This window comes from Zonotrichia leucophrys, chromosome 11, assembly GCF_028769735.1.
Source record: "Zonotrichia leucophrys gambelii isolate GWCS_2022_RI chromosome 11, RI_Zleu_2.0, whole genome shotgun sequence".
NCBI lineage: Eukaryota > Metazoa > Chordata > Aves > Passeriformes > Passerellidae > Zonotrichia > Zonotrichia leucophrys.
This window is the reverse complement of record NC_088181.1, coordinates 19237033-19258571: the sequence shown is the minus strand read 5'-3', so window position 1 is coordinate 19258571 and position 21539 is coordinate 19237033.

The window sequence follows — 21539 nt, the reverse complement described above, 5'->3', positions numbered from 1 at the left end:
TGTGTCTTCCCTTCTTTCTGCATTGAAATCTCAGCATAAACTAATCAGATTCTGCTATTATTTTTCTCATTTGTTCATCTTCCCATAGGATCTATGGATGGATGGTCCTTATCTGCAAACAAAATTGAAGGAAAACTCCTGCTGGAATCTGTATTTGTACCTCTGGCTAAGTCCCAAGGCTGATTACCTGAATAACCACTGTGGAATTAATTTCACCTACCTTAAACCATTTTAAAATTGAATCTCTAGCAGGCTGTGTGTAGAAAAAGTCCAGTCAATGTCAATAAACAGTCCCTCAGGCTGGGACAGGCCTTTAGCTGGATATGCCTCTCTGTATCCCAAAGACAACCTCCTCACTAAAACCCTACCTACAGCCATCTGCCAGCTGGAGGGGAAGAGGCAGGACCTGTTTTCTCTGTTGGGCACAAAAAAGAAGAAGTGCTCAAACCAAAGTCAGCCCATGATGCTGACAAATGGCGACATTTGGAATATTCCCTTCGGCCACTGCAGCTCCCATTGCAGCAGCTCCAAAGCGCCATGCCATCTTTCCAGGAGAGCATTGCCCAGGGAATGACAGCAGGGCACACATGGGCAGGGAGGAAGGGCAGCCTGGAGTGGCTGCAGAGATGCCCTGTGGATTCCTGCCAGTGTCTGTGAGCTCACAGCCTGCCCAGGCCACACCTTGATATTCCCAGCACGCACGGACACAGGGAAAAGTGGATTTGGCACTGCCTGTTTCTGCCTTTGGTGACTCCCCACCTTCACAGCCCTGGGCTGGTGGTCCCTCTACGAATGGCACATTGAACCAAGCTAAACTCAGTGTCACATTCACTGCTGGGAAATCTTTCTACATACAATTGTCAGCTCTCTTCACAAAATGTTAGATTCACCCCCAAAAACCAGGCTGAGATCTCCTGCTGCCAAGGAAGGCATGGGGAGCAGCAGGGGAGCCCACTGAGCCCTGCAGTTAGCATTTCCAGCTGCTTAAAACCTGGAGTCAGAATAAAATCAGTGTCAGACATAAATAAAGGAAGTTTATACATATTTTAAACAGTATTTGTTTTTGCATATCCATATATTTAGGTTAAGAACATCTGTGATAACAAATCTGTGAAACTGAAAAAATAAAAGGTTTCTTTTCTACTGCGGGTTTACAGAATCTGAAGTTTTTTAAAAATTATTCTTATTGCTGGGTAAATTAACCCATTTTTTGTTTGAAGATAAACTGGCTGCTTTGTTTTCTAAGCATCTAAAGGGGTACATGCACTTCTGCTAATTGAATTATTGTTCAAGGAAACTGTAAGTTTATAAATAAGGGTAAGAAAGCTGCAAGTTTGAGCTGGACATTTGCATTGGGGTGCATGGAAAAGCTTGAACTGTGAACTTCAGGAACTGAACTGCAAAAAGCCTTTGGCAACTCAAAAGAATTTATCAGTACCCCATTTACTCAGCAGCTTGAGCACATTTACACAGGGAAGAGGAAAGGAGAAACTTCTTTCCATCTCTTTGACCCTGTTTTCTGCAAGCCCCCCCAGTCCTGTTTGGCTCTGCCAACACACGCTCTTCTCTCTCAGCTCCCTCTAACAGACCTGCAATTTCCTTCACTTTTCTTCTCACCTGGAAAATATTAGAGATTTAAGAGGCACATGAGTAGCATATTGCTATCTGCAGGAGCTGGGAGCACAGGAAGGAGCCGGAAAAGCAGAGGTCTATAGGAAAGGATATTCCACAAAACCAGAACAAAGTTCTTTGTTCAAAATGTCCTTCAATATCAGTGTCATTTTGCTAATGAATCAAAGCACAATTTAAATCCTATGTGGAAACACGAAAGGTGGCCAGGATTGAAGGAGAGAAAAAACCTTGTTCTTAATAATGCCAAAAAAAGGGAAAACTAATTAAAGTCACAAGCCAGCCCAGTGAGAAGACAAGTGTGTAAAAAGAGTATAACTAACAAAAGTGTTTTCCTTGTGCCGAGGAAGCAAGGCTTTTACACCATAAATAATAAACAGCTCAAAGCAGCTGCTACCTAGAGCCATTTCTTCCAATAACAAATGTCTTCCTTGTTTACTAGAAAAAGGTTTAAACAAAGGCAAAACCATTGAGGTTAAAACAAATATACACAAAACAACTGATAGAGAATCTCCACAAAGTTAGCAATGCTAACATTTTCCGGGGGTTAGACTTGAAGCACTGAAACCTGGAGGGAAAAGGAAATTTTTAAGTGGGAAGAGGATCACAGTAAAACCAAACTGAGCTATGGAAATAGCACAATCATAGACAGAGGATTTGGGGGTGGTTTTAAATTTCAGATGTGCGCATGGAGCATTTTGCAAGGCCTCAGGCTACAGTGATAAGGCGTCAGCTGGAAACACCTATCCCAAGTGGAACAGCTCTTCATGGAGATGAAAATCCCTCCTGTCACCCAAACCCAGGCATCCAGGCTCAGGCCACAGAACCAGCACCTTCCTGCCCAAGGAAGACAACAGAATGCAGTCCAGTTTCATTTAGGCTGCAGTAGACAACAGCTCATTTTTCTCCAGTGTTCAGAGACCTTATAAAGCTGGGTCTGTTTGCGTTAAGGCTTTAGTGGGAGAGCTCCCTTCATGGCTTTGTTTTATAAAATCTGAGGATGTTTGGCAATGCATGGACACTGAAACGTTGCTGTCACTGAGCTTTGAGATCATCTTACCCTCATACAATCCTCTGAATCTTTTGACTCTATTTTATTCAGTTTTATGATGTGGTAAGTGACTGTTGTGAATGCAGCAGCGCTCTGGCCATCATCCCATTTCCTCAGCTCTGCTGGGAGGCCGTGAAGGCCAGCAGGACTGGCTTTTTTGTCCTGGGGGTCTCTCAAGCCTAGGAGGTTTCCAGAAGCACTGGGACACCTTTGGTTGCCTTGAGTTACACACTTGGCCCACGCAGGGATCAAGCCCCAGCTGGGTGATTTTGACCACACTGAAGTAGATTATCACAGAGAACATTATTTGTAAGGGCAGTAATTCAAAAATGCTCTATACTAAAGGGTCTGCTGACCAGTGTAGATTCAAAACTGTGAACTATTTATAGCTTCAACCCAGTATCCAAAAATTACAGCACAAAGAATCCAAGGGGAAAAAAGGCTTGCACGGGTGAGTCAGACCGACCTCATAAACTTTTTAACCTATAAATGTCTTCTGCTAATAAGTTCTTTAGAAACACAGATACTAAAATTAAATTTCTCATTTAGAGAAGGCATTGTTTAGTTAGGAACTTGAGGCTCATTTATTTCTGACGCTGTGCATTAAAAGAAAGAAATGCATTTTTTAATGTGTATGAACACACAGTAAGGGACAGGCTGGGAATGAAAGGCTGAGGAGAAGCCATGAGAAGGGACTTGGGGGTCCTGGTGCATGGCCAGGTGGATCTGAGTCAGCAATGGAGGTACAAATGATCCTTGTGAGGCCCTTCCAACCAGGATATTCCAAAATTCCATGGTTCTGTGATTCCAGCCATGTGTAAGGCACTGTCTGCACAGGCTGCCAAGCAGGATAACACCTCTGAATATATTCCTCTAATGTAGTCAACTGATAGCTTATTAATTTATCTTGTTAGGAAACAAGTTAAAAAAAAATCACTGCATCTTCCTAGAGAGCATGCACAGCTTGCACACACATCTGACAGTAAGACATAGCACAGCTAAATAGCTGCTAATAGTCATGTCTTTTCATTCCAGGTCTGAATGTCAGTTATTTGGTGCAGGACGTGCTGTACAATTCATGATTGACTATTTCTTCCAAAATCTAAGAAAAAATAGATAATCTTCACAATGGTTTTTTTTGTCCATTTTCCTGTTTTGTCTGGAGAAATCACGTTTGATTTGTTAGCATGTACTTCTGCTGGGAATATTGTTTCTGTGTGTAGTGGGCACACCAGGCATCAGTTTGTGAACAGCCCTGGCTGTGCTCAGGAAGATTTAAAGGCGAGTGCTGTCCCTGTAATCTCCCTGCTCAGCCCCCTGTGCTGAGGGACACCAGGCAGTCATGCTTATCCAGCACAAAGATCTTTCTTCATTGAATGCCCACAGCTTGAGATAGTCAATCTCGCCCAGCGAGGCATCGAGTATTTCAGATTGTTCCTGGAGATTTCTGCCCATGTCCCCTCACTATTCCAGGCACCAGGAGCTGGGAGCTACTTATCTCTCCACACAAGGCTGTAATCAAAGGCATTTTCACGTCTGTATATGAATAGCCATGATCCAAGAGACCAACCACTCTCGGGTTCAGTAAACAGATATAAATTGTGCATAGACTAGCAAAATAATGGCAAAATTATGAAGTTTTATCCATAAATCATGTGCTGTCACTGCTTTCACATCTATCTGCTATTGGTAAAAACATGGTGGCTTTAATGGAGTAAAAAAGTTATAAAAAGAAATATGTTCACTTCACTATTTAAAGTCCCCAAGATTATAATTCTTTATTATTGATTTTATCAGGAGATAAAAATATAACAGACTTTGGAGTTTGTCAGATGAGTCACAACTGAAAACATCAGATGATTCACACAATAATCAATCATAAAACAAGAAAACAATCTCGGTTATTAAACTTGTTAAAAAAAATGAAATGGCACCTCTTTACTATAAATCTGCCACAGGGTTTAAAATCTCATTGATCACACAGCACAATCTTTTTAAAATCCTGTGTATAATATGGTATCATTTTGCTTGAGCCCAGATAATTATTTGAAGAGTCTGCTGGGGTTTTTTTTTTCTATTTTCCAATAATATAAATGAAATATTGAATACCATTTTTAGTTCCATGTACAAGCAAGTCAGGGATCATAAATCCCACTCAGAGAAGAGATGCCTGAAAATAACAGGCAGGAAGCTCAGCCATCTATTTGCCTTTAATTCTCACCCAGATAGATATCTAACAAGCTTCTGTGGAAAAACATGGTGTCCTTTGGGCATCTATAAGAAATCATGAGAATGCCTTTCTGTTGCTTGGTCCTTTGCTGATTTTGGTTATTTTTTCCTTATAAGCGGTGATGTTTTTTAGTTTTTAAGAAAAAAAAAATAAAGCAAAAAACCAACCTACAAATCTCCTGTCAATTCCACTGTGGAGATGTGTTGCTGTTTGCTTTCCATTTTTCAAAATCAGGAGGTAGATTAACACAGATGCTTAATGCATCAAACAATGTCAGGGTTTTTTCCAAGTGAAATATTGTGGGTGCTAAGAAATCCCGAAAAACATGCCCAAAGTGTATTGCCACACTGTCAAATGCAAGCAGGAGACAAACACATTCCATCTGAAAATCCAATGCGCCCTTCCTCCTAATTTAATCAACAAAGGAAGCAAACCTATGTATTTAAAAAAGAAACAAATGGATATTTGCACATGGACTAGGCCTCTTCTGCCTCTGTTCAGGTTATACAACACAAAGCAACGCTTCACAGAAGCATTTCATACAATTTAACACAGCTGAATGGCTCTTTCCTAGGAGTATTGGAAAAAATTACATATGTTCTGGATCTGCAGAGCCCTTAATCCATGGAAAATGCTTTCATTTCCATAAGACCTACTCAGAGAAAGCCTCATCTTTCTCCATTTTCCACCGCTGCTGTGCAGGAATGTGCAAGGAGCCCTCACTAAACTGTTTAGCATCTAGATGAACTCATTTCCATGGAAAGCAGCACCTGCAATGCTCTCCCATGCAGAAACCTCTGAGAGGTTCTCTGTAGTTGCTTCAGCTTTAGGGATGTATTCATTACTGTGACTCTCCGTAGCTTTCCCAAGCATCTCTTGGAGAGGGGTGGCCTCCTGCAGCTTTTCAGGATCCAGTGGATGCTCTCTGCCGTTGCTGCCTGCTCAGTGCTCCACAGCAGACACTGAGACCTGTCCTGAAGGGACCCAGATACTGGCCCAGTTTCAAGGCCATACCCACAAGATGTTAAAATGAGCCAGTGCCCACTTTCATAAGCTTTTAAAAGTCAGTTATTTCAGCCTAGTCCCATTTGGACTTGTGCAGTGAAGTCATGGACTGGCAGCATGCCCTGGGCTGAGCCCAGCGTGGGCAGCGGGGAGGGGATTCTGCCCCTCAGGAGAGACCCCACCTGCAGAGCTGCCCCAGCCCTGGGACCAGCACAGCCAGGACCTGGAGCTGCTCAGAGAGCCCAGAGGAGGCACCAGGATGAGCAGAGGGATGGAGCAGCTCTGCTGGGAGGAAAGGCTGGCACAGCTGCCATTGTTCACCTGCACAGGAGAAGCTTTGGGCTGAGCTCAGGGTGGCCTTGCAGGGCCTGAAGGAGCTGCAGGAAAGATGGAGAGAGACAATTGCCAAGGGCTGCAGGGACAGGAGCCAGGGAATGGCTCCCAGTGCCAGAGGGCAGGGCTGGATGGGATCTTGGGAATGAGGAATTGTTCCCTGGCAGGGTGGGTAGGCCCTGGCACAGGGTGCCCAGAGCAGCTGGGGCTGCCCCTGGATCCCTGGCAGTGCCCAAGGCCAGGCTGGACACTGGGGCTGGAGCAGCCTGGGACAGTGGGAGGTGTCCCTGCCATGGCAGGAGTGGCACTGGGTGGGCTTTAAGGTCCCTCCAGCCCAAATCACTTTACCACTCTATGATTTTTATGGTGTCATGATAAAGTACACAGACCTATATTATAGGCCTACATGTTTTCCTTTTTAGTTTGATAATGCAGCTTGGCATTATTTTGAAGATCTAATTGGACAGCACTACTTGTGGTAGAACATAGTATTAGAAAGTTGGACTCAGGAATACCAGAAACAGAATTTAAATACAGTATTGATAAATAACACCCCTGCATCCCCAGGAGTTACATATGTTTATACATTTAAACCTGGATCTAGTGACATTTTTGACTTTTACTTGTAATATTAAAATTAGTAATAGTGATGGTTACAATTGTCCAACAAAACCACGGTTAGAAAAATATGCCTGAATGTTTGAACCTCCTGATCATGCAGTGAAAAGAGAGATTAATTTTCTTTCATTGCCATGATTCATGCAATTAAATTAATACTGTCCCCGTACCATTTCAGCATCTGTTCTGTTGAAAAGGTAACTGAAAAAGACTTTTTATGAAAATTGCAAAATAAAGAGGCGAAAGAAATGGGGCAAAGAAGTCAGATGTCCTGGGGTGACTTTGTGATGCTTGTGTCCCCATTTGTCTGTTTAGCCCAGAATAAGTTTTGCACCTTTAAGATTGGTTCTGAGAGCAAAGCAGGGCGAGAGAAGGTACATCCCACGAGGTGAACTGTGGTTCTTCCTGTATGATTATGGAGAAAACATGAGGAGGAGGGATGGAAAACCTGCTGCTGCTCTGGCACGATGGGTGCGTGAATTGAAAAAAGACAGGGATGAGAGAGGAAGTTCCACCAGAAGGAAAGCAGCTCCAGTTGCCCATAGCCAAACTGCCAGGTATGATGATGATGACATGTGCAATCCCCTTGAAGGAACATCCAAGACATACGCCCAGGGAAAGAATGATAACCAGGCTTAGAGGGGCCCTGCCTCTGGCCAGGTAGAGGCCAGGGAAAACAGTGTTTTCTGGTCTGTGTGGATTCGTTGGCCTGGCACATCCACAAAAATATAAGGCCGTTGTCAACACTGGTGCACAGTGCACACCAATCCCATCAGGACATGTGGGGACAGTCTTTTTCTATTGCTGGTGTGACAGGGGGATCCCAGTATTTCACTTTGGTGGAAGTTGAGGTGAGCCTCACTGTAAATGAGTGGAAGAAACACTCTATTGTGACTGGCCCAGAGGCCCCATGTATTTTGGGCATAGACTACCTTCAAAGTGGGTATTTCAAAGACCCAAAGGGACTCAGGTGGGCTTTTGGAATAGCTGCTGTGGAGACAGAGGGCATTAAGCAATTGAACACTTTGCTGTATTATCAGAAAGCCCATCTGCAGTAGGTCTCCTGAGGATGGAAGAGCTACGAGCCAGTTGCCACATCAACAGTGCACCACTGACAGTACTGAACAAATCAAGATGCTGTGATCCCCATCCACAAAATTATCCGAGAGCTGGAGACCCAAGGGGTGCTCAGCAAGACCCACTCACCCTTCAACAGCCCCATCTGGCCTGTGTGAAAATCTGGAGGAGAATGGAGATTGACTGTGGACTATCGAGCATTGAATGAAGTGACCCCACCCCTGAGCGCTGCTGTGCCGGACATGCTGGAACTCCAGTACGAGCTTGAGTCCAAGGCAGCAAAGTGATTTGCCACTGTTGACATTGCCAATGCATTTTTCTCCATTCCTCTGGCAGCAGAATGCAGGCCTCAGTTTGCTTTTACATGGAGGGGAGTGCAGTACACCTGGAACCGACTGCCCCAGGGGTGGAAGCACAGCTCCACCATCTGCCATGGACTGATCCAGACTGCACTAGAAAGGGGTGAGGTTCCAGAACACCTGCAGTACATGGATAACATCACTGTATGGGGGAACACAGCAATGGAAGTATTTGAGAGAGAGGATCATCAGGATTCTGCTGGAAGCTGGCTTTGCCATCAAGAAGAGCAAAGTCAAGGGACCTGCCTGAGAGATCCAGTTCCTGGGAGTGAAGTGGCAAGACGGACGGTGTCAGATTCCCACTGAGGTCATCAATAAAATCACATCAATGTCTCCACCAAAAACATTGTGTTTGTTCCAGCGAGAAAGAGACACAAGCTTTCCTAGGCACCATAGGTTTTTGGAGGATGCACATTCCTAAATACAGTCAGATTGTGAGCACTCTCTGCCTGGTCACCCGTAAGAAGAACACTTTCCACTGGGGCCCTGAGCAGCAACAAGCCTTTGTCCAGATCAAGCAGGAGATTATTCAAGCAGTAGCCCTTGGCCCAGTGAGGACAGGACCAAAGGTGAAGAACGTGCTCTACTCTGCAGCCGGGAACCATGGCTTGTCCTGGAGCCTTAGGCAGAAGGTGCCTGGGGAGACTTGAGGTCGACCATTGGGATTCCGTTTATGGAGCTACAGAGGGTCTGAAGCCAACTACATGAAACTAGTGTTTCTGCCTGGTTTCGAACTGAAACCACCACATTAGAGAACGTGATTCATTACTTATTGATGCCACAAGTCTTCAGGTAAAACTCAAAAAAAGAAAACAAACTTTTTTGGCAGGTAAAGGTGAGGAAACAAGAGCACAGGATTCAGAAACTTTCCCACTTGCTCCCTCAAGGAACTAAAACATAAGGAGGCCATGCCAGATTCTATTCTCATGCCATAAATCCAAAATAACACTATTGGCTTACTTAGATTTTACATTGACTTCAGGAGAGTTACTTTGAATTTACATCACTGTAGGATCAGGATCAAACTGCTGAGAGGATATTAAAAGGAGATTAAACATGATCTTAAACAGTGATTTCCCAGGAGATCCGAGGATTTTCAATTTGCAAGATTTTACAACTGTCTGAGAGTTGGATAAATTTCAAATGCAGTTGTTGATAAGAGCATTTGCAGCTGCCAGAAGAACCTGTTTTAAGGATCTGGAAGTTGGCAGAGGAGCTGAACATCCTGGGAGAGTGTAAGAGAGCAAGGAAGGCTGTGAGGGAAGGGAGATCCGAGAGCATTTCTGGGTGCACAGAGGCATTCCTGGATTAATTCTACTCAGATATTGGATGGATTTATGCTCTGGTCACTTATTCAGTAAAAATTTGAGTCTAGGTTTAAAGAATAGATATCAGATTTTGATGTCATTCAGCTGCCTGTCTTCTGTTCAAGACAGACTTGTGCTGAAAGAACTCAGAAAACTTTTAAATACTTTGGTCTGGGTTGTTTTGCTTTTTCCCAGGCACAAGACTAATATTCAGCATTTCCATGTCTAAGTGTTGATTTCAACCTTGATGCCTCATCTAGCTTTTCCTTCATTCATTAAACAGGACTTCTACAGAATTTAATGGAAAAATAATTTTTGTCTGGAACCTGTGCTCTTGGGTGTCTCCAGGTGCAATTTGCAGGGAGCTCTCAGAGCATCAGCGAGAGTGCAACAATCCAATCTGTAATTCTTGAAACAGAGGATGAGTTTCATTTCACTCAAATTAATTTCTCATCTGCCATAAGAGGACACCATATCCATCTTCTCATACTTTAAAAGTCATAGGCTCGGTTGATAAATTTTCCTGAATAAATGAGAACCTCAAAGAACTGATAAACAAAGAATGAAGCCTGGTTTGGTGCTGGTCTTTGGGTAAGAGATACAAGAAGAAATTAATGCTCCACTCTCCAACTATGTGTGCAGTTCTGAGCATCGCGTGCCCTTTAAATTTCCGTATGCACCCATGTACAAACTGCCCAGAAATCAAGTTAAACACATCTGCAGAGGCTTTCTGAGCCCAACTGTGATGGTTCTGTACACCAAAGAATTGAATAAAACACACACAAAGCAGACATACAAAATTTTTGTACCTTTAACCCTGAAAATCAAGCCCTGTAAATCATCCTCTTCAGAGATGTGCTGTAGTAACTAAAGTATGCAGATTTTAAAGATACCAAGAGAATAATTTTAAATAATCTAAACTACATTACAGACATGATACATTAAACATGAAACATTATATAATGGGCTAATTTGAAAAAGTCCCTGAATCCTACTGGCCTTAAATTTGGCTGGGGAAAATCCTTAAAGAAAGCATCTTCTCTAATTTACAAGTGATTTTTTTACTGTTTGTGTTTTATGATGCAACAGTGACCTAGTTCAAATTTTATACAATTATGTAGGGCTTTTTCTGGAATAAAATCAAACGGAAATACACATACAAGTAAAATAGTTTAATTTTATTGCCCAGAGCAATTACAGCATGAAATCAGACAAAAAGGGGGCAGAGCCTGCCTGTATAAGATCAAAGAAAGTATTCAGATGCCAATATAACTTAATTCTCTAGAAACAAATCTGCCACTAGGAAATAGAAAAAGGAATTTTTCATTTGTTATAATAAAAATCCCAACAAGAATATGGCAGGTACTGGAGCCTGTCCCACATGACATTCCTGAGGAATCCATTAAATGTCATTATTTCTGCATTACTTCCAGTTGTGTCCACGGCCTCCATGCATTTCATCTCCCTGTCCCAAGTCCAACAGCCCTCCTGGCACCCAATGCCTCGCCTCTCAAAGCATTCCTCTTCAGCTTTTCCAATTTAAATCCCAATTAACAACAGGGATGTTTCTTTTCAGCACAGAATATTCAGTGCCTTGTGCAATTTGGGCCTGAATTTGCGTGTGCTTTTCTCAGCCTCTGTTTAAATTGTTCAATTCCATAATGGATTTACTTGTTTTCTTTGTTGCTAGTCAAAATATTAAACTGAAATTTTGGCAACAAATTATTGATAAATTGACATTAAATCCAGTGTGCAAATGGGATTGAGAAAAATGAAGAAGGGAAATATTTTAGACAAGGCAAAGCATTGTTTTAATATATTTTAAACAAAATGTGTGAAAATGTTATTTATAAATGTAAATCAAAACAAAATGCAACTAAATTTCTCAAACCTAAATATTTAAAACTGTCTTTGAGCACGTTAAAACATCTAGTTCAACTGTAAATACATTTGAGAGTTTCATTTCAAACAGAAAAAAATGTTTAAATTGTTTCAGTTGTTTAAATTGAGTGACCAGAGTGGAAAAAACAGTTCTCAGTTTAAATAAAGTTTATGGGAACACCTATAAATGTTGGTAACAAGTAATATGATAATGACATGCACAGAAATATTCCACTGAACTTGTAAATTATGAAATTCACTGGTTTGATAAAAAAGTATTTCCATGACCTTTGTTCCCCAGGATCTTATGAATAGGTTCTCATGTTAATGTACCCAGTATATAAATATATTTTTATAATTGACATACTCCCAGAAATAAAAAAAGAACAGCCTATTTTTACCTATCTCTATACATATTAAACATCTAAAAGGCAATGATATGTGGAAAGGCAGCAGCTAAAATGTGTAAAACCAAACATTTATAATGATATATCAAGACTGAGCACCAATGTCACCCTATATTCATGGTGCAGATTACAAGGCATCTGAGGACTGATGAAGGTGGCAAAGTGAGGGTCTATCAAAAGCAGTTCCATGTTCAAGATAACGGGATCATCACTCCATTGTGCATTTTTGGGATGGAATTAACAGAAAAACTCTTTGAAGGTCAAAATCCTGTATTGCAACCCAAGTCCTTGAAAGTGCAGGTTCTCTTTGAGAACCTGTGCATCCAGATGGCAGAGAGAGGGAGTTAGATAATCCATGTTTATAAAATGCTATATAGCAAGCAAAGTAGAGAAATGCATAAAAATAAGAGGAAAATTTGAGTATTAAGTGTTGTTCCCAACTGCAAAGTATGGTTTTTCCACAGAAAACAAAACCACTGCATTGGTTTTGTATCCATGAGCTGTACTCAGAAAAAAAAAAAAAAAAAGAACTGATTCATTTGTTAAAAGTAGAGCTTTCCCCAATGACAGAATTAGAAATTTCCTGGGCAAAACCCAGGACAGCCATTAAATACAGGGCTGACCTGGGTGTGCTGATGGTGGCTGAGAGCTGGAAAGAGACATCTCAGTGCATGGAAGAGAGGCTGAAAGAGGGGAAGTTTATATGGAATATTTGGAAGGAATTGTTCCCTGTGAGGGTGGGCAGGCCCTGGCACAGGGTGCCCAGAGCAGCTGGGGCTGCCCCTGGATCCCTGGCAGTGCCCAAGGCCAGGCTGGACACTGGGGCTGGAGCAGCCTGGGACAGTGGGAGGTGTCCCTGCCATGGCAGGGGTGGCACTGGGTGGGATTTAAGGTCTCTCCCAAACCCAAACCATTTTGTGGATCTGTGACTCTAAGAGTCACACATCTTTTTTCTAAAGATGAAGACTTTTTGTCCAGAGAAATAAATGTTTCCAAAGTATTTTTTGAAATATTTTGGAATACTAGCAGTGGCAAGAGGAAAGAAAACTTGCAAGTCTAATCATATTCCCAGCCATTTTAATCTACAGAATGATGATCGACATCAAGGAAAGGGAAGAATGACTAATTTAAATTAAATTACATCTAATGAATCTACAGGCTTGCCAATGTATTAAAAACTTATGCACTGCCACGTTAACAAACAAAATGCCATAACTCCATGAAACAACAATGCTAAAAATTGGCCTCGAAAATAAGGCAGTTCTAATGAGACTTGTCGTTCATCCCCTTCACACGAGGTGTGATTCATCACCTTTGTAAAACGCTTTGAAAGCCTGAGAGGAAAGGTGCCAAAGCACCACCACGAGGATCCAGAGGGGTGTCCTCATTGCCATGGGACGTGGTGGCTCAGGAAAGGGCACTTCCCACAGCAATTCATTTGGGATTTTAATCCTCACTTAGTCCTGGGGGAAGCTGCTGCTGCCGTCAGATCCAAACCTGTCTCCAGGGAGGGAGACTGTCAGGAATAAACCCTTCCCTCCCAGCCCCAAGGCTGCTGCACAGAGAATTGGATCTGAATTAGAGCTTAGCAGGGTGCAGCATCAATTCAGCATCCAGCTCCGTGGGCAGCAGCTCCAGCTCTGGAGCTCCTCTCCTGCAGGACTCTGGGCAGACAATTCCAGAGCTCCTCTCACCCAGGACAGTGGGCAAATCATCTGCCTCTTCTGAGCTCATGCAAATGCTGTTCTAAACAATACTGCACAGAGAGTGCAAAAAAAAAAAAAAAAAATAAAACGAATGCATGATATGCAAAAGCGAAACTTAATTTCTTTTTAATTTATTATTATATTAGCATTTTTTTATTTTAACATCCTCCTGAATACAGTAATAGTTTAACTTCACAGTTACACTGAATACCTTCAAAATTTCTTCAGTATTAGCTGAGGATTAGGGTTTTATTTTTTGCCAATCTAGGCAGCAACACAGGCTCACTTTGACATCTGTGTCATTAAAATAACAGGGCTGTGCTGCTATTGAAGGAGAGATTGTGGCTCCATACATCAGCACCAACTCATCCCCTGTGACACAGCAGCAGGATTTCCACAGGCAGCATCTGCCCAGGCAGAGGAATCTGTGGGGAGCTTTGCAGGAGCCCCCACGAGCCCAAGCTCTGCCTTTTGCCACTGCTGTTTCTGATGATGAAATATTAATGATTCTTTGCAAGGTTCAGCTATGCCATGCTGGTAATCTGTCACTTTAACCCACTTATCTGTAAGTAAGCAAATGACATCAATGGTTAAAAGGTTACATTTTTTACTGATCTTTAACCACGATCTGATGGGTGCTACTTTCTTGCCATAGGTGCTGTTTTTGGCAGAACACCTTAGCGGAATTGCCCTGAAATTAAATTCCTGCTTTGATTCATTAGAATATTCAACAAGTGAATACATTTATAAATCATAATTAACTTCTCCTTTCTGTTTTGTTTCTCTCTTGAATTGCTTTGCATTTGTTTGTTACAGTTTTGGGGCAGAGAGAAAATATGTCTATTAAAGATTTTGGAAATCTCCTGGAAAAAAAGTAACTTTTATTGATTGCTGCTGAAGGAATTTGTTCCTGCTTGGAGAGGATCAAGCTATCCTTGTCCTTCTCCAGTTAAACCCAAACCAGTCTTCAAATTTCTGCAGCTGACCAGTCACATACAAGGTCTGGCCCAAATTACACCTCTGGCTGTTAATTCTGCTGTTAACTCACAGAACAGTTTTGAAGTTAATGGAGCTGTGCCAGTTTTCATGTGCACAATATTCTGCCCATTATTTCTGACACCCCACAATTACAGAACAGCTCTGCCAGGCTCCTTGTTTTTATCAAGAAACAGTTTATTTAAATCAAGTGTATTGTATTGTACAACTCTTTAAAAAAGGCTTAAAAAACCAAGGGAGTAAAAAGAGTAGATCACTGTATTACTTACAGTAGGGGGGTGGAAGAGCTTAATTTTGATTTAAATTCCTCTAAGGAATGATGGGTTCATTTTCAGGTGTCAGTAATTCTTTGTGGAAACAACATATCAGATATTCAGAGGAGCTTTCCATAAGAGTACACTGGAAACCAACGTTTGTTACTTTTAATAGACTAGCAGAGTAGTTTGGGAGCGGTTTCTGATCCTTTTGGTTTTTTTCTGATGGCTTGGGAAATAATGATGAGCATTCTCATGTCTCAGCAGAGGATGGTTTGGGGAAACCAAAGGACACGTGAGCATGAACAAAGGGTGGGGGGCTGCTCTTGCCCCTGATCCCACCCTGCCAGCAGAGCAAACGGGCCAGAGCTGCTCATCGTGCTGAGGGATGATCAGCACGCTGATAATCCTGTCTGCTGAGTGGTGATCACAGTGCTAAACCCCTCAGACGGAGGAAACCAAGGATTGTGCTCTTGGGGTCATTCAGTTCCACAGCTCCGCACCGCAGATGGGCACCTGTCTGCCACAGCCTGCCTCTGCTGGCCTGCTGAAGGGTCTGCTTCAGGAAAGCACAGGGCTGAGGCTTTCTGAACATGACTCCCAAAGACAATGCAGAATTTAAACACCCCTCAAGTCTATCTATGCCCTGCCTCCCTCGAATATCAGAGAACAGATCCATCTGCAGCCCTGCAGTGCAAACTCTGCTCCCCTCCCACGAGACCAGGGCACAGCACCTGGGACACACTCAGGACTCAGGGATCAGAGCACAACAGGGCACACCTGGGACACACTCAGGGCTCAGGATCAGAGCAGAGCAGGGCACACCTGGGACACACTTAGGGCTCAGGATCAGAGCAGAGCAGGGCACAGCACCTGGGACACACTCAGGGCTCAGGATCAGAGCACAACAGGGCATACCTGGGACACACTCAGGGCTCAGGATCAGAGCAGGGCAGGGCACACCTGGGACACACTCAGGGCTCAGGATCAGAGCAGAACAGGGCACAGCACCTGGGACACACTCAGGGCTCAGGATCAGAGCAGGGCAGGGCACAACAGCTGGGACACACTCAGGGCTCAGGATCAGAGCAGAGCAGGGCACACCTGGGACACACTCAGGGCTCAGGATCAGAGCAGACCACACCACCACTGTTGGGAAGCTCTGCCAGAGGTGCCAACTGCTTGGAATTCCCATCCTTGTACCGGGGTAAAAGAACCAGCAGTGGGTTCTTGGCTTGCAGACAACCAGCTCTCTATGGAAGGGCCACAAGGTTCACAGGGAAAATAATGTGATTTAGAGCGCCATTTGCTCTCCCTGACTACTCATTTGGATCATTCCCCTGGTTCAGAAAACAATTTCTCTTATGTGCTGCTGTTCTTCAAGTCACCACTTAACTCATTTGCATTTTTGCCCCTGGCAAAGAGAAATGTTCTGGTTCTTTCTATGTTGATCCTTTTCTGTCTCCTGTTCACAATGTGATTATAAAAAATCAGTGTAAATAAGTGTTGATCTGCCAGTAAAACTTCATCTGAAACATTGTCCAGGAAGCCCAAGAAAACAATATAAAGTGAAAGGAAAGGTAGAGGGGGAAGCTGCATATTGCTGCTTCTGTTCAAAGCCCAGACTGCCTGAAAGAATCCAGTGTGAATATAACATTCAAGTGACCTACAGAAACCATAAACACTTGATGTTTGATTCACAAAAGAGAAGGAACTTAGGTAAGACATCAAATACCATAAAAAACAGCAGAGAATAATAGCTACAAGGCAATGTACAAAGGTGAAAGAAGAGAGATATTACAAAATCCTGAAATAAAAAGGTGCTAATTGCCATTCATCTTAAAAGTAGGCAATTTTCCAAGGCACTGTAACTAGCCCTCGTCTTCCTGTTAGATGAAAGAATAATATTTCAGGTAGAACACTTCAAATACAAAGCAAAATCACCCGACTCAAACCTCAAGGAGGAAAAAAATTCCCCCAGAATATTCTGTGTAAATTGCACCAAAACTCACTGGATTTGTAAAACAAAACATGAGAGCCCAGTTCAGTGTTTAATCATTGCAGCATCCTGTCAGTAATGACTTACTGAGCAGGTTAACGTGATTATTTGTACCATTTAGCACAACCATCTGGAGATACAGAAAATATTGTTTAAGGACTCCCAGGGCCTGTTCTGTTCTGGTTCACCTGACACTATCACTTTGAAACAGAAAAGTTTGCTTTTAAACCAGGGTTTTTATTTACTGTTACATTAAACACATCAGAATGCACTTTCTGCTTGATTATTAGGTATCATCCTCACTCAGCCAACAGAAGTTTGCAGGAATATCTATTCCCAGCTGTACACATTGGAGCCATGGAAATATGCAGCATGTGGAAGATTTGGAGCTCTTTCTCTACATTTAGGGCCCTAACTGAGTGGCTGAAATGGCTCCTTTGTCTCAGAAAACACTGGCTAGGGTTCACTCTTGGTGGCTCAGTGGAGAAGGTTTTGGGGGCCTGTGGAGCAGGAGTAACTCCATCCTACCAGGATCTTCCCAGTGGTCTCACACTCCAACCTCTGCTGGCAGGAGAACTGGCTGGGCCTTCCCCCACAGAGGCTTTGAACACAGCAAGAGTATGTTTGGCTAATGGTTGAAGTCAAATATTTCAATAGGTTAAGGCCGGCAGAATTAATGATCTACATTAGTAAATCACACAATCATTCGGTGCTGGTTTTCCCTCTGTGGACAATAAAGGTAATGGGGTGTGGAATGTAGAAAGAAACACCAGATCCTTCTAGCTTTTTTTTTTTTTTTTTTCTGTCAGTGTTTCACAGGATTTTGGGATAAATTCTTACACAGCCATTACTCCTTTTGTTCTAACCTTCACTGAGCTCTCCATAGCACAAAAGGTGGGGATACTGGGCTTTCTTTTGGCTTTTCCACTTGATCTTCCTGCTTCAAGAGTACTGAAGGAACTGATCTTCACCTTAAAATATCAATCCCATTTCAGCTGAAATACTTATTCCAAACCAGATAAGCTTAAGTCACTTATCCAGGGTTACAGAATTCCATTTTTCCTCCATCCTTCTGGCCAGGCCATGCTGGGACCTGAATTCCACACAGCCTGTGGAGCTGGAAAAGCTGTGCCATGGCCACTTTCCTCCTCTGAATTCCCTTGTATAAAAGGACTTGTTTGTGAGAATAAACAGCCCCACAAGTCATGATTTAAACCTTCTACAGCATCTTGAGGGTTTGTACTCATTAAAGTCTTAGCACAGACTCCCCAGAGGAAGCCAAAAACCTCTCAAACTTTAACAGCACTAAGGGATTTATAAAGACTGAAATATCCACCAGAACACACACTCAAACATCCAGTGAAGGAATGTTTGGTTTAGACATTCTGATTAAAATCTCCTGTCAGTCTGACTCCATCTGTGACGTGGTGGTGTTGGCTTGCTCACCACAATACAGAGCACGGACCAACCCAACCCCAAAGCATCCACAGGTTACACACCTGGGATTTCTGCTGGACAAGACAGTGCTTCTATCAGGGAAAATTCACTGGGAAAAACAGCAATGGAAATGCTGTGAAAAAATTAAATGTTTCCATGTTGTTATGCCTCGAATGAAGAATATGACAGAGAAATAAGTTGGATTGCATGTTGTAGATGCAGAGCTGGCTGTGAGTGGAGAGAAAAAGCTGTTCCACTGGCAGGAGATAATTATGGACAATGACAGGATATCTCATAAAGTCTCTCCTGGGGAATAAAATTGATCCAGGCTATCAATAAAATAATTCCACTTTATCTTTTCATCTTTGTCTCAGCTTCTTTTCCTTCTTTCCACTTTACTACTACTCTTATTTAACCTTCAGCTCATCATTAAAGTAACCATTGAGCAGCAGCAATAATTTTACAGTGTACTCTATAATCTTCTTGCTTTTGGTATTAATCTCAGGTGGTTTTCTTCTTTTAACATCACTTCTTAATATTTCCAGCATGATAAGGCTATATTCTCTGCTATTTGAGTTGCTTTCTATTGATGCTAATTATTTCCCAAAATCTGAAAAACACTTCAGTGCCAGGCAGTGAGACCCCCAGCTTAATTCCATCTTCCTGCCAAAGACTTACTTTGGATTTGTGCAGATCTCTAGACCTGGTTGCATAACAGCAATCCTTCAGTCCACTGTATCCTTCAACAAATAAATAAGAGTCTGGGCTTCTCACTGATGGGTGACACAAATGTACCAGAACACTGGTGTTGATGTGGCCCTGACAAAGAGGGGAACAAGTACAAGCTTAAATTAAAAAATAACACACCTACTACTCAGTTTTGTTGTAATTCTGAATATCCTATTCTATTACCTATTACCAGGGACTTTTATGATTTCAGTTCTGCAGAGCATAAACATCACCTTAACAGAATTAATAACTCTAAGTATTATGGCTACTAAGAAAGTACCAGCAAAAACGCCGGAAAGCATTAAAGATATTAACATTAGCATTTAAAACAAGCTGCAGACAAGTCAAACTGAAATGAAATAAGAATCTTTCCGCTGGCTCTTCATTTTAAGGAAATCCATGAATTTCACTCACAGGAATGCTATTAGGAAATTAAATTAAACTGATTGCGCTTGCTGAAAATGGTGTGAGCCCCAGAAGATGAGACAGCACAAAGAGGTGATTTGGGAAGCTTTATCCTGACCAGCCCCTGCACAAAGACAGGGAAACACTGGAATTTAAGGGTTGGTTTGTAACTAAAACCGCACCAACCAACTGTTCTTCATGTCACAGTGACAACGGGGATTTGCAGTGACAACTGGAGGATGTGACGGGACAATGCTGATTTTTACAGTGTAAATTCTCTGGCAAACATGGTGAGCTCACAGACAGAAAACTTTCCTGGGGAAATCCTAAACACACCTGGCACAAACCATGCTGAAATCAGACAAATCCTAACCAGGCATGGGTTTGTGCTGGCTAATTGAGCACAGCAGTAATTAAGGAAAGGAACCTTCATCTTCTCCCATCGAGGTGCTGCTCTTGTTCAAGCGCTGCTGCCTCCCTCACATTATGGGCCCAGCACAGAAAAGGGCAAGAGTTATTGCACAGAAAAGGTCAAACAGATAATCTTATGGTTCCAGCCAATCCTGAAATTAAAAATACTTTTATTTACTTGCTCTCTGAGCTCTATACACATGCACATCTTCATAAATGCCTGTGCTGCAGGAGGAATTTCCTTCATGTGGTCCATTACTCACCTTTTTTATTGTTCTTCAATTGATCTTCTTTCTTTTTTTTTTCATGGAGAGGAAAATGGATAGCAAAAGAGATATATTAATTTTTTAAAAAAATAAATACATATATTTTAACATATACAATATAAATACATATATTTTTGTAATATGTATTTAAAATATATACAATATGTTTAAACACATATTACATATGCTCCGTTATGATTTTATTGCTGATATGTTCAATATGAATATTCCAACAAAGGGGGTGAATGGTCTGGAGTAGTCAGTCAGAGGCCATTCACACTGCAAAAGTGAATGCTGCTCAAAGGAAAGGTTTAGTTTATGTATTTTTATGAAAAATAACCCACTTTGACTTTTTTCCAATCCAAAATCACTTTATTTCTGGACAAAAGAATGCACCAGAATGCATTCAAGGTGAGCTGTTAGAATTAATAAAACCAGGATTTATGTGCTGTCTACAGAAATCTCTAAGATGTGACTTGCCAAAATTACTTAATGTGGCATAAATACAAATGAAAGAAATCAAATCAACAAAACAAAACCCAGAAAAAACCACCTTACCAACAAATTTCTAAACATCCAGCGAATATCTTTTACAGAAGAAAAATGCATCAAACAATGCATGGATCCCTTCCACCCCAATTTTTATGGCTGGAAAACTGGGCAAAATTCCCAGCATAAATATATGGGATAGATAATCACCAATACTATTTTTATGTTAAAAAAGTTCGTGCCGTCAGGATGTATTTAAATCTTTTTGTAGCTCTCCACCCGAGCACATGCTGAAAGAATGTCACTTTGAGGGTAATAAAAATGTGTTCTAGATTAGAATTGCACATAATGAAGAATTCCAGTCAAAATAGAATGATTCTCATGTTACTTTCTTGGGTTCAAGAATCAGATACAGTTTCTTTTTTTTTTAACTTATGAATTTGAAAAGTGTTTCCTCTTTAGGATATAATCAGGAACATGTGTGAGAAAGATCTAAACTGATGATACTCTCACAAAGCACCGAAAGAAACAGATTTTCAGAGGAAGGATTCTGATTTGGTAATGTATGTACATAATTGCAACTAGGAAGGTGAAAGCATAAATTGCTACAGGCACCTGCACTCAATCCACTTTAAAAAGCAAATAGAAGAGCTCTAAAATTCCATATTTAACCCCTAAAATGTTTAACTCCCAATCCTGCAGGGAACAAAATATCTTTAAAATATATCTAAGTAGTTAAACATGTCTTAATAACTCACTTAAAATACCCCAACGGAAACAAACAAAAACTCTCCACTGGATCTCTGATTCTCTAAAACACAGTTTAAGGATTTTACAACTCTTCCCCTTTAAATTTTAATTTGTGTGTTTTTCATCATTCACAGAGTTTATTGTTCTATCCAAAAGGCATTAACCAGAAATGGCCCAGAGGCTATTTGTGGTGAGGACAA